A 21,242-nucleotide genomic window follows, 5' to 3' on the forward strand; every position below is an offset into this window, starting at 1 on the left:
AAAAAGAAAAAAAAAAAAAGAGTTGTTCCCAGAATTTAAATGTAAAATTGTTGCGCGCCGCGTGTCTGTTCGTCCTCGATGTTGTATCTCCGCGCGATTTAATTTACACAGTCCTACAGCGGGATACTTTTATAAAACGCAGTAACTTTTAATTACGCGGCGAAAACGTATTGACCGAGCGAAGCCAGGCTCCATCAAATTCTGCTAAAATACGTTTGACGATTCACGAATTGGGACACACGACTGAACGGACGCGATACGATTCTGTATCTCGTGCCACGTTTGCTCTCCACAAAGTGCAAAGAACGAACAATAGTTTCATCGTCTGCGAGCGAATCAAAGGGTGCGCGTCAATTGCTGATAACAGGCAGATCATTTTTTAACCGCAATACGTCGGCCCCGATAGAGGAAAAACCGATTTGTGGGACGTGCAGTATCATGATGTGCTCGATTCGGAACAATATCTGAAAACAGCATACCGGTAACTCTGACACGATTTGATCGTCCAATTGAAAACTATCGAGTTGTTTTTTATTTCGAATAGCATGAGAAGAAAGAGAAGATTGCGAGCAAACGATGGATCAAATTGGTAGAAATGTAGTTTTCGATTTGATACTCTAAATGTAATTTGTTATTTTAAGTGAAAGAAAATTTCCGCTTCTAACATGTGACGTGATATAATTTTCGTAGAATTTGGAATTTCGTTAGATGTAATTTTACAATAACAGCGCCCCTTAATTTTCGATGTCGAAAGAGGATAATTGGAATAATTGAAAGACGATTAAGGATGAAGATAAAAGGGTGTGAGTTTTAATATTAATATTGGTAACCAATTCGTTACATTACTTTAAATAGAGGAAAATTGTCTTTTCTAATGTGAAACATATTATCGAATTTAATTATCGAATCTTTAGTTTTTTTTTTTTTTTTTTTTATTGAATAAAAGAAAGAAGATGGAAGGAAAGTTTGAAAGAAATTCGTAATTAAAATTGAAAAACTGTAATAGTATTTAATTAAATTGTCAATTCGATTGCGAAGTATTGATAAGGTAGATGTATCGTATAGGATACGTTTAATAAACGACACATCTTGTAACAAATTAAAAACTAGATTTTACTGAATTCTAAAAGATTTCTTACTAAGACGTAAAACATGGATCATTGAATTTTATATAGTAATAAATATTCTGAGATTAAAATCGATATCGATATCAGCTTGAAGTGGTATCATTCGACCTAATATGTAAGTAATATGTATATGTATGTAAATATGTAAAAAGGATATAGGAGAAAAGCATAGAGTAATTACTAGCAATAAAGAGAGAGAACCTAGCATTTATGCAGTGCTTAAAAATAACGTTCAATTACTATTGAGAGAGATGGTTGAACTTCTTTACGAAAGTTTCCTATGCGAAGAAGGAAACTTGTATGAAGAATCGTGTTAGAAAAGTGTAACTCTATCCGATGATCATAAAAGTTAAATGAGTTCATAGAGATTTCTTTTTTTAAGTGTCAATAATTAACTGCGATCTTGTCGCATTTTATGGGAAACGGGTTCTTCTCCCATACGTCGTAATAAGGTTAATCCATGCACGAGAAAAATAATGTTAAATAATTCAGATGATGTTTAAAATAGTATTCAAGGCAAGGAAGACGAGTTATACAACTTTTAACTTTACGAGACTTCCTACGCGAGAAGGAAACTTGATCGAAGGAAGCAAGTTGAAGAGGTGTAATTCCATCCACTAAAGGTGCTTTAAAGTTTAATAAAGAAATCTACAGACATTCTATCACAATTGCTCGTAACAAATGCAATCTATTATTCTAAATGGAGGAACACCGTTCTCCTCGTGTTTCACGAAATATTTATTATTCATAACATGCGTTTCAGAACAAGCGCTAGAGAATTTCAGACATTACTTAGGAGATTGTATCGAATAAAATGTTTCATATAGAAACGAATTCTCCATTCTCGATATTTTCGTAATTGCAATTATTTTTGTTTTATAATTGTTACTTTCTCTATGATCGTGATAATATTAAAAAGAAACGGGTAATACCAATTTCTTTTACATTTTAATATTTTGAAGAACTGTTAGAGGAAAATACTTTCAAGTAATAGAAATTGAATATAAATATGATATTACTTGTTAAGTATTATGATCTTTAACGCTGAGGAAGTATATTTTAAACGTTTGCGAAATTCTAGTAAAATTTGTTCGTTTATTTAATAAATTTTGTATTTAATATTCATGAATAAATACGTCACACACTTTTCCGTTCCTTAAAAGTTTGAACGAAATTAATGAGAAATAATTGTAATGTAACTTGCTATTGTATTAAATAGAAGAAAAAGTCAGTTGATTCCACGTCCCAACGATGTCTCAAACGGAAAAAAAAAAGGGAGAAAGAAAAGCAGTCAGTTGTTTCAACATTTCCACAACGTTTTCCACGCCGGAAAAACGAAGCAGTCAAAGGGAAAAGCGGCGCACAGACCTGTAACTCCAGCAACGAACAACGCGTAAAAGTTTAAGTTACAATTTTCAGTGTATTTCTCACGAAACCGCAGAACGCGACGTTCCATTATCGTTAATCCGCATAAACACAAGGGTTGCAGGCGTAGTGCACTTTTACCGCGACTTATCGCGTCTAATGAAAACACGAGAAACTCTAGATTTATCATCGAGCCACATCGTCCGTGTACCTTGTTTTAACGACGATCGCAAGCGAACGTAACGGCCAATTCATACAGGGTGATTCTGAAATCGCGATATATTCAGAAAATAGTTGATTTCATACATAAAGGTGAGCTAAAAATATCGAACAAAACTGTTTTATACGTGCGTTAGTTTTTTAGAAAATCTAGTTTGAAAATTTCTTTCTGTTTAATTATAATGTAATATTTATCGTTAAAAATAATCCGTTCATTCGATCTGACCAGCTACAGATATTCCTATTTGTGTTTACAAAAATGTCGCTATTTAATATGATTTTAAACGATATAATAAATTCAACAATTGAATTATTGTAACAATTCACAGAATACTGAAAATGATCTCAATAATTCTAGTTCATGATGTTGGTCGGTTTTATTTCTCTTGCTGTTATTTTTACATCATAGAAATAGTTCACATTAAAAATAACTGTTAATTAATGGACAATACCAAGTTCGAAAAGATGAAGAACTCAAACATTAATCGTTACCAGGTTGCGGTTCCTCAGTTTCGTAAGCAAGAACGTATTTGTGAAATCAACGACGATAGTTACAATATTGTTAACATAAGTCAACTATTTAAACTTATCGCACATTGCGTAAAATTATACCCTAGACTGTTGAGCGTTCACTGTCTTTATAAATTTATACACGCGAACAAAAGTAGATATCAGACAAACCAGATTGTCTAGCATACCATTAGATAGTCAAATGAGACAAGAAAGGATCTCAATGTTATATTTCCGACCTACTTTTAAGCGAGGATATCTCAATTTCGGAATCGCCCTGTATACCAATACCATCACGCGATACGAACAACGTTCACAGACCGGATCATCCCCTCGCTTCGCGATAGAACGTTCGTCTTGACATGATAGAGAGTGCGGCAAATTATGTGGAGCAGTACGATGTAGAAAGAAGACGCGAAGATTGTATTGTGTGCCAGCCGGTTGCAATCTCCTTGGCCCCCGAAATTGCAGAAAAGTGGTCCGTTGTATCAGCCTCTTTGTATATTAGACGCGAATGGCGGCGAGAAGCATTTTTCCTCGCTTTTATCCCCACCGCGTTGATCACTTTTTTCCCCTCTTACCGTCTAGGTAAAAAAGAGAAAACGAGGGTGAGAGGGCAAGGTTCGGTCGAGCGCGGGATTACTCGCGGCTGATTGTGCCGTTCGTCGCGACGAAAACGCCCGCACGATTAAACCTAACGATCCACTATTCCGGCCAAGAATAATACCGGCTCGTGCATCTTGCCACGAAGAGTTACGGCAAGCGGAAACTAACGAGGGCCCACCTTCGCATCCACTTTATTCGCGGAAAGGAGAGATTATTTCGCGCGTTCTGACCCCTACCTAGTCCTTTTCCAGCTCTTCCCCTCGTCCTCCTCTCGTCTTTCTCGACGAGCTACCCTTGGCGAGCCGGCGCGACACCCTCGACGAGCCATCTCAGATACCGAGACCTTGCGCCTTTGTCGCTGGTTTCTGGCTCGTGTGAACGAATTTTATATTAGACCGTCATAGAACGGTTCGTTGCAGACAAGGCCGAGAACTGATGCAACGTGGCTATGTCGCGTCTTTGATAGTTTACTCTTACGTAATGTGTTTTTCAATGTGGTACGATATGGTTTTGAACGGATCGATCAGAGAGATTTTGGTCAACTGAGAAGAATGTTCGTATAGGAATAATTGTCATTATACGTTTCTGATATATCGAGAGATTAGTGAAGTTCGTTGCTTGTTGTTTCATACGTAATGAATACTATTTTTGTATAAAATTGTACTATGTGAAGTATATCAATTTCTGTTTCTAAATAGTAGGATTTTGTCTAAATATTTAACGTGCATTTAAATAATTGTACGTTGAACACGAAATAGGAATACCGTATATGTGAGATAATTGTATTTTGATCTCGATGAAAGCTAACATTGATTTCGTCCAAACTATCCATATATTTTTAGTAATTATACAAACACGAGACTGAAACCTGTTACTTTCACGGGTTTGATAGTTTTAATGTTAAACGCTTTTCTTCGTTATTTGTTCTAAAAACTAAATTTTATTCGTTAGATCGAAGAATTGTTGACATAAATTCAATAAATTATAGATGCGACTTTTCGAACTGTTCAATCAAATATATTAACTCTTCTAAGCAACCACTAATATTCCTAATACAATTTTTCAAATACCAAGAGTCGTGATTTTATCGTAGCGTTAAATACGAGATAGTTTTTAAGCATTGAATGTAACGAGTTCATTAAATATAATAATCGTCACTATCACGTAAAAGTAGTATTAATTTGTTCTTCGTTTTACTTTAAATATTTTTGTTAAATCTTTCTTTAAAATATTGAAGAAGTTTCGCCTTTTTGTCTACATCGGATTAGCATTAATACGTAAATGAGCTACGTTTCGTTTACTTAATAGCACGTAATTAGACTTCTAATTGTAAGTTAAGTATTTCAGTTCGACCGTAACAAACGCACGGTGTTAAGCACTGTTTCCAACCTAATGCGACCTAAATTGCGAATTTAGAAAGCAGAATTTATTCTCCATAATATACATCGGCTAATGGCTTTTTAAATCGAACGAAACTCGTCTGTGCGATAAATATGTAAGAGCCGTTCAATTGCGATTAATTGAATTTAAACAAATGAAAAAAAATAAAAAAGGAAAAAGCGAAAAATGATAGAAGCATACAACAAAGCTTGAAAGTATTTTCATTTAAGTTGAAAAGAACGCCGATACAATGAATGGAAAGAGCAAACTTTTCTTCTTTTTCCTCTCTTTTTTTCACAGTGAAACGCTGGTTACGGCTATATACTATCGAACGAGGCAGAGAATTCGACGGCTTTCTTGTTAATTTATATCCTTTTATCGAAAATTTCATCGATCACCCTATCCGCGTTATTTTATGGATTATTATTATGAATAATACGCACAGGCGATAGGTATACTATGTACATCGATATATGACACAAACGATATTTAGCTTTATTTCAATCCCCGACACGCTAGATAATACATCATTCTCTTTTCATGTAATGAATTTATCACAATAAAAGTATTAAACGTTAATTTCAATCGATCTGACTAATGTATTTTGACAGGGAATCTAGTAATCTGTTTCGGCGTACATCAATCCATAGAAAATCGATCCGAGCCCGGCAATACCTCGAATTTCGTGTTCCCCGCGGGTATTAGTAACACGAACTTCTGCTAATAACTACTCAGTCATCATATGGGACGTATGGTCGCTAATTAATAAGCTGTTTGATTGGCTAATTAGTTGGCCACGGCTTTTGACGTATCCTACCAACAAGTCGTTTACTGAAACAGCTTGCTTCAGGAAATTTTGTGAAGATTTTTATTCGATTAAAACTTATCCTCTTGCGTAACTTTTAATTATCTGTATTATTTCATTTTAGATGTACTTTTCGATATCGTGTCGCACTATCCCTGTACAAAATTTTAAGTGCATAATAATTTATCTAATATTTTTAGAAACTTACTTCTATCGATATAATTTTCGTCCATCGTAAAAGTTAACAATATAAGTAAGAACTGATTTTTAAAGGTAGTACTTTAGTAATTTTATGTAGATTTAGTAACATGTATGCAAGATTTCTTACAGAATTGAACTTCTTTATATCTCTGTTCAGATTGAGTACTGCATTACGAGCGTGCTTTTATTACGTAATGTGGAACATTTTAATGTATTCTAATGTGATATGATTGGTTTTGAACTTTGAACGTCTTGTAACAAGTTTAATTCTTCGATATATCGTGATGGAGTTGTTTAATTGAATGTTTAAATGATACATATTTTATCTTTAAAATTGACAAGCATCTGTCTATAGTTGAAAATGATGCAATTAACACACGTATCGGTGATATTACATTATTTATACTTATTATTTTCAATACCAAGAATCAATAATCGAATATAGCCGAAGAATTAATGCATATATTAAAACGGTATTTAAAGCATTATTTTACATGCAGATTAATGCCATTGATTGAACGGTTTCGAAGATTTTAATACATTTTAGACATGTAACGTTAACTACGTCGCAATATACATACATTATGTTACATTAAATTTTGCAAACAAATACAGATTGCCAATTCCATTATATGGTACACGAATTTCGAAAAATATTAACCGCAACAACATTTGTGAATTATTATTTGTAGCGCTCTCCATTTAAAATCAGTGGAAATCAACGATTCGCAAACTACAGATCAGGTCAATTAGATCCATTTAACAAATCAAAGTCTATTCTCTTAAATGAAATCGGCGACGTTGTACTATTGATCTTGCAGATTTCAAGATTAATCAACCGGATATTATTTAATTGGTTAAATTAGGCTTATTGGCAAACGAAGTGAGTAATTTCTAATTAAAAGTCATCTAGTATTTCTGGATATATATAAAGCTAGATGATGGCAATGAAAAATATTCTGACCATAAAACTTTTCCATCCTATTCTATATATGTACTTACGCAGTTTTATAGTTCCAACGTAAACAGTATACGACATAAACTGACCCATACATAATTTCGTCGCACAGATTCATAACATTACGCAATTGTATATCCAAGACTATTGTGGTATAAAAGATAATCTGACATTCGATTCATGTAAATAATTTTTCAAGCTCTCCGTACGTGAACAATACTAAAATACTTTTAATATATGTTGTCACATTATCATATGATCGTTTCAATATACCTACGTTTATAACTTCTCTCTCTCTTTCTCTCTCTCTCTCTCTCTCTCTCTCTCTGTCATAAATCTTCATATAATAGAATTATTGATTCGTATCTACGCGGTTGTTCGAAAGTTTGGAATCATTGATATTGTCAACTTATGAATCTGTATGTTATTAAGAACGAGAGGTTTAACGAATTATAGCAGTTTCCAATTTGAAATTACTTTTCACTATAGATTTAAATAAATTCTCACTGAATAATTAGCTATATCTATAATACTTATAATTTTTAGCTATACGAAATAAAACGCAAACATAAAGAAATAATAGTATCTCATAAAAAAGCTGGAGTTGCCAAAATACTTTAAATAATAATCATAATCCGACTGTTTTACTGCAGTTGAATATACTAATTTAAAGTATATATAAACTCAAACATTTATTCATACTTTCTCCATCAAAAAGTTCAAATACTCTCTCCATCGAGTAAGTAACGCGAAATTTTTCGCCAACTACTTTCGCAATAAAGTTGCCAAATCTGCTACAACTATAATTAAAACACGGTATCAAACTCATATCAAACACTACGAATGGTTTCGTTCGTTCCACCTAAAAAGTCCTCAAGCGATCTTCCCCCGTAAAATTTCACCGCGAAACACAGACGTGCTCGCTTTAAAGAATGTATTTTTACCTCGATCTACGCTGCACGACCACGAGCAACATTCTGTAGATAACTATATCGGCTAGTGCTTAAAGTGCGGAGTCTCACGAGTCGTCTCACGGGGCCATTTACAATTTCATCGCGCGACGTGTCAACCGTGGTGTTACGAGTTTCCCGAACGGTTGTCCGGAGCCACTGGCCAAACTCTCCAGATCGTTAACCCCGGTTAAAAGAGCCCCGGACAGAGATGGTTCGCGAGCGAACGAAAAGACCGACATTGGGCATTTTCTAGGCCATTGAGCCCGTTTGGGTAGAACCGATACGAAAAACACGATTTATCGATTCCAGGAACGAAGCGCTGGCCGTACAGTTTCGGCCCGGTTGTCATGATAACGTATGAACGTTTAAACTGCTCGCATATGCGGACCAATGTTTACCCTGACAGAGAGAATCAGAGTCGCATGGTCACGGCCCGTGAGCTTTCGGCCCATTCATCGAGTGTTACAAATATGTTAGTCATGGTTAATTGCACCGGAGGCCCATTTAATGAGACACAACCTAGTCCATGGGTATTGGGATTCAATTCCTTCCTCCTCTAAATATCAACGGACACCAGCTGTAATCTGTGAATCGCACAGCTCGAATTAATTATTCCCCGCCTTAATACGAGGCGGCGCGATAACGCGCCGTGCCAATGAGCCACGCTAAATATAAAACGCGCATGTACATGCGAAATACCGTCCGCATGATAAATCCGCGTGATCGATGGATCGCGTGAATATGAATAACGCGCGGTGTTTCGATTAGATTCTGCCCTCTTCTCTCTTTTCTATCTGCTATCTCTATCGTTGTCTCTGTTACACCCTTCTTGTCTCTGTTTTCCTTTTATTTTTTTTTCTGCTTTTTTTTATCAAATTTATACTTCAATGTTATTTCGCGCATCGGATGGAGAATCGAACGAGCAGCTTCTTTTTCCCTTTTTCCTCGCGTTTATCCGGTATACTATCATTGGCTGTATCTACACAAAAGCATCGAGCACAACGCTACATGGAAGCGGATTATGGGTGCTCCGCGAAGAATCGCGTCTTTCTTACCACTCGTACCAACAGGTGTGCGAATTTCTCGGAACGCACTTTGTATATTTTTCTTGTGCATCCTAGCTACACGTGTTACGGCTATGTTAGGTTAAATAAGCCCGCGTTCTATTGTAGCCTGCACATTGTCGGGGGTAGAGGGCTAATACCAGAGCTTGCACAATAGTGTAGCGCCAAACTTTTATGAAAGCCGGCGAAATTTTTCCGTCCCTATTATTCTTTTATGCGCAACGAGGTATCTCGCGTTCTTGGAGGGGAAATATATTCAATTGTTTCCTAACACGGGCTCGTTAAGGGGCATCGGGATAGAAAGCAGGGAAAAAAAAGGAGAGGCAAAGAATAAATTGCCCCCGTAAATTTAGATCCCGTGACAATAACAACGAATCATCAACGAGCCGACCTTGATTCCGGATAATCTACTTGTTGGACCGAAGTCCGATATTCTGACTCGATATCCCCGGTCGACGGGGCACGTGCTTCTTAATACGCGTTAGTTAAGTGCATTAATGATCGTGTCTTTTTAGCATTGAAATTGCATTGGTATCACCTGTCGGGCGTAAGAGTAGAAAAATTCGACAACTCAATTTGAATAAATTTCTCGGCCCGCCTACCAAGCACGCGATAAAGTTTTTTCGAGCATAAAATTACCAACTATATTTGGTGTTTTGCGGCTTACCTTCTCTGATCGTCGCACCATAAATTCCTTCGCTCCTTTCCACCGGTTGTCCTTAACGAGACCCTCGTCGATTGTCCATCAGGGATCGCGCGTCGGAACGCGTCACACACACGATCAACGTGTAGCAGCAGATACCGTGGAAAAAAAGAGCGATTTGCATTAAACGTCAACCTGATGTGTTGCGTTACGCTCGATCACACCGATTCCATCGTGAACGAGCTTCGATTATAACGAACGTAAATCTTCGTTTCACTTTCGCTTTGATAGACTGCCAGTATAGATTTTCGTTCAATCGAACTTGGCGTACGTCGGAAGGGAAAAAAGGCGCCTACCCTTGTTCGTCCTATGCGATCGTCTCGTACCACTTTTTCAATCTTGTCCGAGTGCTAAGCTTTTACGTTTGGCAGCGACATTGCGTCCGGCATCAAGGGTCCAAACTTTTCTCTGGGAGTTCGATCGGCGTTTGTTCGGAAAGGGCCCTCGCCGAAAAAGTGTAGCGTTGTTCCACCGCACCAAAGGTATTTCGCCTCTCTTCCACCCTTCGTTTCGTTTCCTTTTTTTTGCTCTTCGCCTTCCTCCGAGGAAAGATTAGTTTTCTACGGACGATTCAATCGCGAGAAAAAAATACGGCTGAGGTTCGAGACACACCGCTCTCTGTTCGACACTGGAACGAAATTGTCGAGCGGCTTCGAGGGAAAAAGTTTTTCCGTGAAGTTTCGCGGGGTGATGATGGTGGGGGCTTACTCGCCTCCGGTCGTAGAGGGGTGTGCAGCCAGCACGTGACACTTTTTATCGGGGAATCACACGTGTCACGCGAGATTATTGGCCTTTGTGAGCGCCTTGACAAATGGTCCACCGCATATGGCGCGTCGCGCACGACTGAGGCCAGATTTCGCTTCCACCATCCTCTCCCTCTGATCTACCCCCACCAGGCAATGGCTCCATCCTCTTCTTCGTCCCTCGCCGTTTCCCTGAGTGTCGTCGTTGTAACACGCAGACTCCGTTACGACGATGCTTTTCTTCCCGTGAGACAGCTCTTTGGTCAGGTGCTCCTCTTTTTACGTTCCCGATCAAAGCAACAGAGGAAAGCATCTACAGCCAGCTTTCTTATTTTGACCGAGTGCACTAAGTGTATTCCCGATCAGACTCCCCGCGTCTGGACCAACAAGATGTTCTTTGAGTCATCGTGAATCGGATAACAGGCTCATCGGACGATACGTTTCCCGCCACCGCCACTACCCCTCTTCTTCTGCCATTTTGCGAACAATTACGCAATAGATACTTTTTCAGATAATCGCATCGACTGGAGCATCGTCGTTTCCAAGGACCTCGTGTCCCGGTCCAACCATTACGCCACATCAAATTTACTTTCCTCCAAGAGATATCCACGGTTGTATCATTTTCTCGAGTGTCTGCCCTTCTTTCTCCTCGAGAAACGACCAAGCGTACTCGTGTATTGTCCCAAGACAAGGGAAGTATCTTTTGAGTCATCGTAGATCCGATGGATTTCAGAGATGCGTTACTTGCTACAACAAATGCTTGAAGAATGAAGCGAGCGGATTGGTAACGACGAAAATAGGTGATCCAGAAAATTTTTCAATGACTAAAACCAGTGCTGGCGCGTCCACGTTTCAAATTACCTGTTTCGTCAACGAGTCCGCTATCGCGGCTGTTTTTCACCACTTTGAAAGTACGTGCGCACTCGGACGTGTGATAAATACCGGTCCCGCGGGTATTACAAATCAGATAGCATTCTACCTTCGGTAGTATGTTTTTTTTTTTTTTTTTTTTTTGTTTCCTCTTGCCTCCTTCTCTATTCCCGCATGTTCCCTGAACTGTTCGACGTCCGGATAAATGTACATATGTCGTGATGTTCGTGGCGATGTTCTCAGAGACGTAATCGAAGTTCGTCGAACGTACGCTGCGTGTACCGCGATCGAAACGTCAAAAGAATCGAATTAATTCTTCGTGGCGCGATCTCTAGTGGAATTCTGTCTTTGATCAGGTGTATCTCTTTATGACGCCGATCAAAGGCGAAGGAATCCGTCTAAGCCGGCTTTCTTATTGTAACGGAGACAAGCGAGCCAGCCATGTTCCTCGGCCAACGTCCAGAACCTTTCTCGAGGCTGTTATAAATTAGCCGAGTTTTATTGTGCCTTATGTTCCTGTCACGCCTTATACAGGGAACTTCATTTCTTTCCTCTTGAACGTTTAATAGATAAGCGACCGGTAAAAACATCCTGGTGTTGCTATTCAAGGGAAGTTCGTTTATTGATTCCGCTGCCTCCTAAGAGTGATTCGTGTCCCCTTATTCTCCACGATTAAGCGTTATCTTCTCACCTTTACGATCTGACCGCTCGGAGAGAGGTAGTTCCTTTTGATGTCAGAGATGTGTGCAATATACGATAAGATATCGTAGATTGGCACTTGAATAATTTTTATGCTTCTAATAATATTTTTTGTTAAAACAAAATACCTTTTTCTCCCAATTCTTTTTTTTAAATAAATTCTGTACTTTGTAGTTTCAACATGTCAACGATCTTTCCTATTTTTCAATAAAATTTCTGGGAATTTTTATACAGTTTTAATAACATAATATAACGGATATTCCCGCTTAATTATTTTAACGTTTCTCCAGTACTAGAAAATAATTATGATTAAATAATCGAAGCTTTCGATTTAATTATTAAAAATTCAAATAAAATAGAATCAAAAACTATGGACTAACTACATCTGAACAGTTTCACCTCGTTTTGTATTATTCTTACGAGCCATGTAAACTTATCCAATTACGAAGAAGAAGCTACTATCAAATCAAGCCCGATCTTTCTAATTTGCACTCTTGTACCGCATTTTACTCCGTCCGGATAAATTTTCAGTGGCAATCTTGCGCCGCTCCATTTCACGAATAAAAGAGTCAGCCAGATATATAAAGCAGTTGGACAAAAAGGTTCTGTGCGACGTTGGCGTTGGTAAAACAAAAATTACAGATGCGTGCTAGTGCGTTGGCTGCACTATCAACCGAAATGAAAAGCGTCCCAGTCGAGACAGAGAGGGGCAGGACGAGATAAGATCTACAAATTTCATACAACAACTCCGTCTGTGGAAGAGTGTTCCGTCGTGTCGAGAGATATCTTTTCCGAAATTTACTGTGCTTGTTTAGCCCGAATTAACGAGTACAATGGCGCCTTTCGAGATTGCTCCTGTCACGAGTTTCGTTTGTGACATCCTTGGAGTGTATTAGCCCGACTCACGCGTCCCGCAGGAGCAGTTTTCCTGGAAGTTTCATCCAAGTTTGAATCCAGTTATACCCTTTCTCTCTCGTCTGTCCGATAGGAGTCCCAGGTCCCGGGATGAGTCTGAACGACCAAGCAAACCTCACGATATCGCGTCCCCTTGCGATTATCCTTCTGCGCGGGGAGTTATCGCATTGCACCTGTTCCGACGACTTCACAATTAGCCGGTTTAGAGAATATCGCTTGAAATTTTCCTACGTTCCAACGCTTGTTGCTATAGACGTGTCGGACGAATCACGAACGACAGTAGGATTACACGCTATGTGAAATTGCGATGATCTTGCTTGATATTATATAATTGATAGTTAACTCTGACTGACACAAATACGATTACGTTATAAGACATATACCTGACAAATCTTTCAAATTCTCCAAGATTATACGTTGGACAAAATATCGCGAATATTTAAGGAATCAAGATTAGTAGGACAAAGTGTTTTATTTATACGGTGGTACGAAATCTAATTTTACAAAACAAAGTTATATCTGACAAGAGCAATGAATAGATACAGTGTACGTGTAATTTAAAATACGATAGATAGCACTTACCGATGGACTAAAAAATATCCAATAAATATGTTGCTTTCACATATACGTATAGAAAATACTAAATTTTAATATTCTTTCATCTGCGTGTATATAAATTTTAAATTTATAACGTAGGTCACATATAAAAATATCAGACTTTGCGTGCTACTGGTAAACAATATTCCTGAAACTTTAGTATCGTTAGTGGTATAAAAATCATGTTGTAGGCTACGCAAATAAATGTGGCAGCGAGTTGGCTAACTTGTTTAAAGTTACGAGGAAATAACTAACTTTAATATTAGAATGAAGTGATTTCACAGAGAATGGAAAATAGGCGGATAGAAATTACGAATTTTAAATACAATTTAAAAGATGTAACGCTGTTAAAAGCTTTAATATAACAGGTTTAAAAATTGTGTTAAATTTCTACAGCTTAATCTTTCTATCTGAAATAGAATATAAAATTCTGGAAATGGTAAATACAGAATAAAGAGTTACCTTTCCTTTTCCATATGTATAGGTATACATTTTCATAGCAGTCTTCATGATTATTCGTTAACCTCTGTTAATTAATGTTTTACATGCATAAGGTTCGTGTTGCTGCAAAGTTATATATGGATCGTTCGGTTTACAACTAACCACTAATATCTTACCCTGCAGTTTTGTACGAATGCCAAACCGAAGATGCATAGAAGCATATGCCACTAGCTGGAACGGGTGAGTGATGAGAATAAATATATCTCTAAAATTAAGCGCTTACAAGAAACTATGCAGCATCATAATTCAACTAATATTTTAGCTACTGCCAAATTGCAAGATTTATTACATGCTTATTATTTACAGGCTTTTCTAAATATCCTGACTTCTCTAATTTTCTTCGTTATGTTTCCGCGTACGTGTATTTGTCATAGTTTTCGTATTCGCATCTTTTACAAGTTAAAAGATGCTGTAATTTTCTATTACTATTAAGGGTGCCATTAACGTTAATTTATATAGCTATTTCAAAAGCAAGAAAATAATTTTTATCGATTGGTTAAAATTATTTTTCCTTCGGGTATCTTCTTGAAGATAGTTATATTGAAAGAATAAATGCATTTAGTGTAGAAACCAATTTGTTGTTAGTATCATTATTGTAATTGAAAGTAATATATTCTATTTAATTTGAACATATAATCGATAATAGAATATTTCATTTCTTAAGAATATTGTCTTATACGACTCACTTGTGTTTCATGAAAATGTATGTAATTTAATGATTTCATTTTTTCAAACGCGATTGCGTTCTATTAGAAGATACTTTAATAAACAAAAGAAAGTATTTTGTCGACAATAACGTTGTTTAATGGTGAATTTTTGAAGTTTGGTAAAGTACGTTACGCATTTCCTTAGTGCATTTATGTTTCTCGTTAGAATTATTCAGATAAAAATGTCCGAAAGAAAAAATAATCTCATTCGACCGAAGAATATCATTTTATACTTTTTAAAACGTTCGGAATATTGAAGTTCCTTCAAATATGATTTATATATTGTGAACAAAAATTGACACGAAACAATCATCAAAAATCTATAATTTTCAGCTGAAATAATTCCCAAATTCGCACTTACCTTTTGAAAACGCACCACCTATTCTTCAAGATTTCTATAATTCTTGGCGAAGCTAAATGTGGTGCGATTATCTTCGGCGACGCGTCGGTTCGACCAGTGTTTGTAAACGCGGTTGCCACTAAACGTTCCCGCGATATATCAAGCCGCTCTATATATAAAGCTTTTAAGCCCGGATTCTGTGCCTCCTCGTATAATTAGGACTCTAAGTGTTCAACGTAGGTGCTGGCACATATACCACCGAAGATACAATCTATAGGTTGTCATGAAGATCGTTTCCACAGATTATTTGGACTCACTCGGTGAGTCCACGTCGTTAATAAGGAACCCTGTGCTTTATTCACCGGTCTGCACGTGAACGCGATTCCCTTCTGCACGATCCTTCACGCCAGATGAGATTCCTCGAGATCGTCGATCCGATCCCCGTGGCTATGCTTCGATCCCTTCGGTGAGCCAGCTGCATTTTCTGGTTGGCTGACTAAACCAGAACCTGTGAAAATGAACACACGTTAAAGCGAAGATGCTGTCGCGCCTTTAGAATTCTTAATCTGTCCCCTGCAGCACGTTACCAGGCTCGTTCGAGACGTTAATTTTCATTCGCGACTCGAAGATACCGAAAACGGTCTGAGAATCCTCGCGTCCATACTTTTTCGACGACGCGGTGACGGAAAAGTTATTCACGCGGGAATTGTTTTCTCACTGGATGGTTCGACGGTTTCGTTGGCTGGTTCGAGGTGATATTCGCGAATTGGGACGCTCGCGATACGAAACGTCGTCGCTGGAAACGTCGCCAAAGTTTCATCGGGGGATGAAGTTTATTTGTGCGTCAGGCGTTTATTTCACCGCGGTGCTCGCGAAGGAAAAGTTTCGAGCACGGACATATGATAAGAGTTCGGATTGTTCTAAGACGATTTCGGGAGGCGAAGTTGCCGTAGTAGAAACGGGAAAGTCCGCAGAAGTATATCAACGAGGCTGACTTCAACGTCTCGGTGATTTGCGCCACGTTTTTGAAAAATAAAAACAGCCGTTTCTCTCTCGCCAGACAAAGTGGGTCTCCCCTCGTTGTTCGACGGAATCTTCGTCGCCGAGGAATCTTAAGCCGAATGTATATTTGCTTTCTGGTCGACTTTATGCGTTCATTAGCATCGTTATTTTATTAGGACTGGGAATTCTATCGAGCGTTTCTCTGCTTGACGTCACAAAGGCTGGATGGATGTGTAACGAATATATGTGTGGATAGAACCATGCAGCATACATTTTTGGGGGGAAAACAAATTCTGTCAGACCGGTTGAAACGCTGCCAGTGTATTTTTCACTCTATTAATAGTCGGTTCCCAGTTTTGTTCAAAACATTTTTCTTGTAACAACGATAACGTGGCTTTTATTTTTACAGCTGAAAAGGAGTACACATTTTTTTTGTATATTCGTGAGAGACATCGAGATTTTTGGAGGAAAGGAAATCGATATTTCTGGTAGCTTTTTAAAGTGGCGCACGATCGAAGATAAGACAAATATGACAATCAAAATATTAGTTACGTCGAGTAGTAAGTTCTTCGAAATTCCTCTTTGATTCGTGTTCCAGGGTCATTCGAAGTTGTCGTGCAAAAATTTTTCAGCGGAACGACGATTGCTTGTTTATATATTTAAAGACCATCGATCCAAATATGATTTTAAAAGAGTCTATAAATATTAAATCAAAGAATAAAAGCACTTGAAATTTTAAACGTTATTTACCACTTTCCGAGTGCGTATAAAATATGTAGGAAATTTTTAAATTTTTCGAGCGAACTTTGTCAATACGTTAGGAAAATATAATTACAAAAATACACAAACTGAAATTTATACATTGACAGTAAGATGCTAATATTTAATTAAAGCGTTACGTAACGTAAATATACTACATACGTGTACATCTACCATAATCCAGTATAGCGGTTGTAGTTGACCGAATTCCAATCTCATTCATCGCAGGATATCTCAAATTGCTTATGGAAGATCAGACATGAATCTACGAGATTTCATCGGCTACATTGTCAGAAATTTTCGAATTACGATCAATGAGATAACATTTCGGATCTTGTCTTCCTGTTCGGATAATTCGTTTTAAAATTGGAAAGTTCTCTCAACCACTTAATCTTCATTTATACTACATTTATATACATTACATACAATCACGCTAATCCGTATAACATTACTACCAGCTAATCAAACTCACTGAACTTGACTATTCGTTCTTCAAGGATCATTATTTATATAAAGTACTTATATTTGATAAATTTGATTCGATGATTTTCAACCTTAGGAACTAGAAGGGATATTGAGACAAAGACTCAACTGAAACATGATTCTCCTTCGTAGTGGGTTGGCCACAGTCTGTCACAAGTATGATTCAATATCACAATGCAAAAAGGTTAAAAGATTGTCAGAAATATATATACTACTTGTACTAAATGTAAATCTTTCTAAATTTACTAAAAGTAAATCATTTTCATAATATTGAAGCATAGTGAAGCAACTTATGAAGCATCAGAACAGGTCTGATCGACTAATTCAATCGCAATATCGATCAATGGCGGCGTAAACGAAAGATTCCAGGGCACTGGTATTAAAATCCACCTCGTTTCTTCGCCGCGACTCAAACGTTCCGTATTGCGAAGGGCGGTTTAAAATAAGGTAAGTGCTTCTCCAACAACGAATTTACCTTACTGCCACAAAAGAATGAGAGAGAGAGAGATAGAGAGATAGAGAGATGGGACCATAGTGGTTTATACCGCGATTCAACGACATAAAATTGAGGTACGCGGCTTGCAATAAATAGTGACCCGAGGCGAGCCAACCAGACGTCGATTTACAGTGGTACGTTTGCGTGTCGAATAAAATAAAGGATCCGCAACAACCTCGGGCCAAGGTACAACGATTTCCAACTGGAAACATTTCATTTTCGAGCCGCCCTTTTATGATTCGCATACAAACACCGGTGCTACCAGCGCGAGAAACTTTTATACACCCGTACACACCATCAGATAGTGTGTTTGTTATTTTCGTTTGTGATTACCGTAGAGTTTTTCTTTCCTGATGACGATACGATTAGCAGAATCGATTAGGGACCGTTCGTTCAGGGAACGATCTCTTTGTTCGTTTTTCAGCCGGAATGATCCGAAAGTTTAATTCGTAACGGCACCGACCGGGAAATCGAGCGCCGGAAAACAAACTAAAAAGGTATTAATTGAGAGAGGCGAGGGAAGGAGGGTGAAAATCGTTGCGGCAAAACTTGGTCGAGCACGATATTGCGAACTCACCGGAACAAGCCGATGTTTTTTAGCGCTGTTAATTGCCAAGAATTAAAACCTCTCGAAACATTACGTAACTTTTTCCGATAGAAATATTTGACAACTATATTAAACTTCGATATAAAAACACGAGTTTACCGATCTTTCCCATTTTAAACTCAGTGATGGTCGGTGGTTTTTTAAGAATAGAAATACATAAATCAAGGAAATACCGCTGTCTGTATTTTTCGACTGATGTTCAGAGGCATCATAAATACTTCTAACCGAACAATTCCGTTCCCAAAATGTCAAGTCAAAACATCATAAAATTTATAGAGAGGAATCGTTCATAACTTTAGGGGAAAAATCATGGAATAACGTGAAATCCGCAGCAACACGATTCACGAGCATTTTTTGTTGAACCGTGTTTCAAGTACAAAAGAGCGGAATAAGAGGAGGTTCCATCGACACGTTCTCGAAAGGTCGAAATATTTATCGCAACAGGTACGTGAAAAAGTTTCCGACGCGACAATTCAATTTCACCCTGAGTGCTTAAAACTCGCGGCTTAACGGCGACACACCTATGATATATGATTTGCCTTGAGCACGAAACTAGTAACCATCCTTCGAGGAGCATTGTGCTAGAAGAATAGACGTTCACCCCCGGCAATCTTGGCCCCTCTTTTAAGCCACTTCATAGTTCTCCAATAAAAAGAACATTAATCACGATGACGGGAATGACGATCCAGAGACATCCTATTCAAAAAACATTTACCAATTTTCTACGAATTCCATGTGGTCGAATTACCGATACTCGACGACATGGTTCGCTGATGAAGGAAGCGAATAGGATCCAAATAATCGATTCGTTAGCAGAGTGGAAATGACTCGTGGAAAGCGATAGTTCATCGTGGAAAATCCCGAACGGTGATTTATCGGAACCTTTGTACAACTCTTCTTGAAATGACGCGAGCCACGGGGGGTTAATCGACCACAACGACCAATGGGTCGTCTATGAAGCGTTGCGCGATAATAAAAGGACAGCCTCACGCAGTGGTGTCGACAATAGTGACATGTAATGGTGTCCCAGTCCTGAGAATCTCGGAAACATTTATTTTTCCCTCGATATATACGGATTATCCTCGGTGTACCAGCATGGTCCTCGGAGACGCTACAATGGCTATTTGTGACAGGCGTTTCAGGGTCGAGTTTGTGCAGGGTGTGCATATATATGTATAATGATTACAGGAAACCGTTAAGCCAACGATTTTATACGTAACCCTCTACGACGATCCTTAACGTAAGTGATTTTTATGATGCTCGTTTATTAAATTAATCCGACGAATAAATTGGGATTCTGTTCCAGATGAACGTGTAATTGTGTAACCTTATTTATTTGAGCGATAGAGAACCGAAGCTTTTTACGAAATCATGAAATTCCAATTAGAATAAATACACGCCAGTTTTGGGTAATAAACTTACTGTATATGTTCAATTTAGCGAAATAAAAATAACGTATATGATATTTTTAATAAAATTTTAATCTATCCCATTGGTTAAATTTATCAGCGTGCATTCGACATTTTATTAAATTTCTGTAAAACAACTGCCTGCTTTTACAATATTTATATTCAAATCAACAAGTAGATATTTATTTTCGATTTATAGTATGGTATATAATATGTAATATCAACGACTGAAAGTCAATAAACGCATATTCCACGAAGAGTACAATTGCAAATTTTTCACCGCGCGGCTTTCAAATAATTATAAATATCAGTGTCGTGTGAAATTTCGGAAATTTTCTACAAGCTCTATTTTTAGATGAATCTGGCCGATTTCGATGAAACGCGAAGAACGATGTTTACACAAAATCGACGAGGAAACGAGAACATGCGCGATATTATCGTACAAGTAAATGAAATGAAAATAACGCTCCAACGATCTGGCTTTTCACGGCACCGAAAGGAGCCGCGATATATTTCATTGATCATCGTCCCCGTTTGTTGAAACGAAAATATCGACTGGCACCATTCGCTTCCGAATCGATGTGGCCATCGTTTCCATGAAATACCATCGGTAGGCCTAATAAAGCGTATTGTCCTGGCGCGAATGCCTACGGGAACGCGATAAAATGCGAACCATTAGGGGCTTGTAAAGTGTTAACGCAAGGGTTGAACAGCGTGTAACCAGAGTATAGAGTGCGCAAGTTACATCGTTGGTCTATGCAGGACTTAAGGGTTGCGTTGCCGCGTTCTGTCTCACCAAGAGGGTTCACGGGTCCCTACAAAATTCTAACAGTAATAAATTATATTCGAGGCACGCACCAGTCCTAAGGGTGAGCACCACGTGTGCTGCACCAAATGGTACTTTCATTGCACTTGCCTCACGGCTTTTGCATTCTGTCGAGCTCCATCCCCGTGAATTTATCGTTCTTCCTTCCAGCGACTTTTTGAAATGGTGAACACAGTAGATACTTTATACTCCTCTGTTTTGTTCCTCTTCTTCTTTCCATCCACGATCACGAGACTGTGAGTTGGTCGATTCTCTTCGGTCTCTCGTATCATTGGCACGCGTCACGATTTATCCGAGATTAAACGCCGATTTTCAATACCACCCCGTCGACCCTGACGACCTCCGTCGATCCACGAGACCGTGACCGATCGGCTTTCAACTCATAGTGAAGTTGAAT

General features: G+C 38.1%; 1 protein-coding gene across 2 annotated transcripts in view; it reads right to left on the reverse strand.

Annotated features, from left to right (window-relative positions):
- LOC139998184 (uncharacterized) overlaps positions 1-12,176 on the reverse strand; it is a 72,545-nt gene extending 60,369 nt beyond the window's left edge. For both annotated transcript variants that reach the window (XM_072022532.1, XM_072022533.1), the window contains exon 1: positions 9,856-12,176. The gene's annotated coding sequence lies outside the window, so the exon portion shown is untranslated. The remainder of the gene's footprint in view (positions 1-9,855) is intronic.
- Positions 12,177-21,242: the final 9,066 nt, after the last annotated feature.

This window comes from Bombus fervidus, chromosome 2 (genome assembly GCF_041682495.2).
Source record: "Bombus fervidus isolate BK054 chromosome 2, iyBomFerv1, whole genome shotgun sequence".
Taxonomy (NCBI): Eukaryota; Metazoa; Arthropoda; class Insecta; order Hymenoptera; family Apidae; genus Bombus; species Bombus fervidus.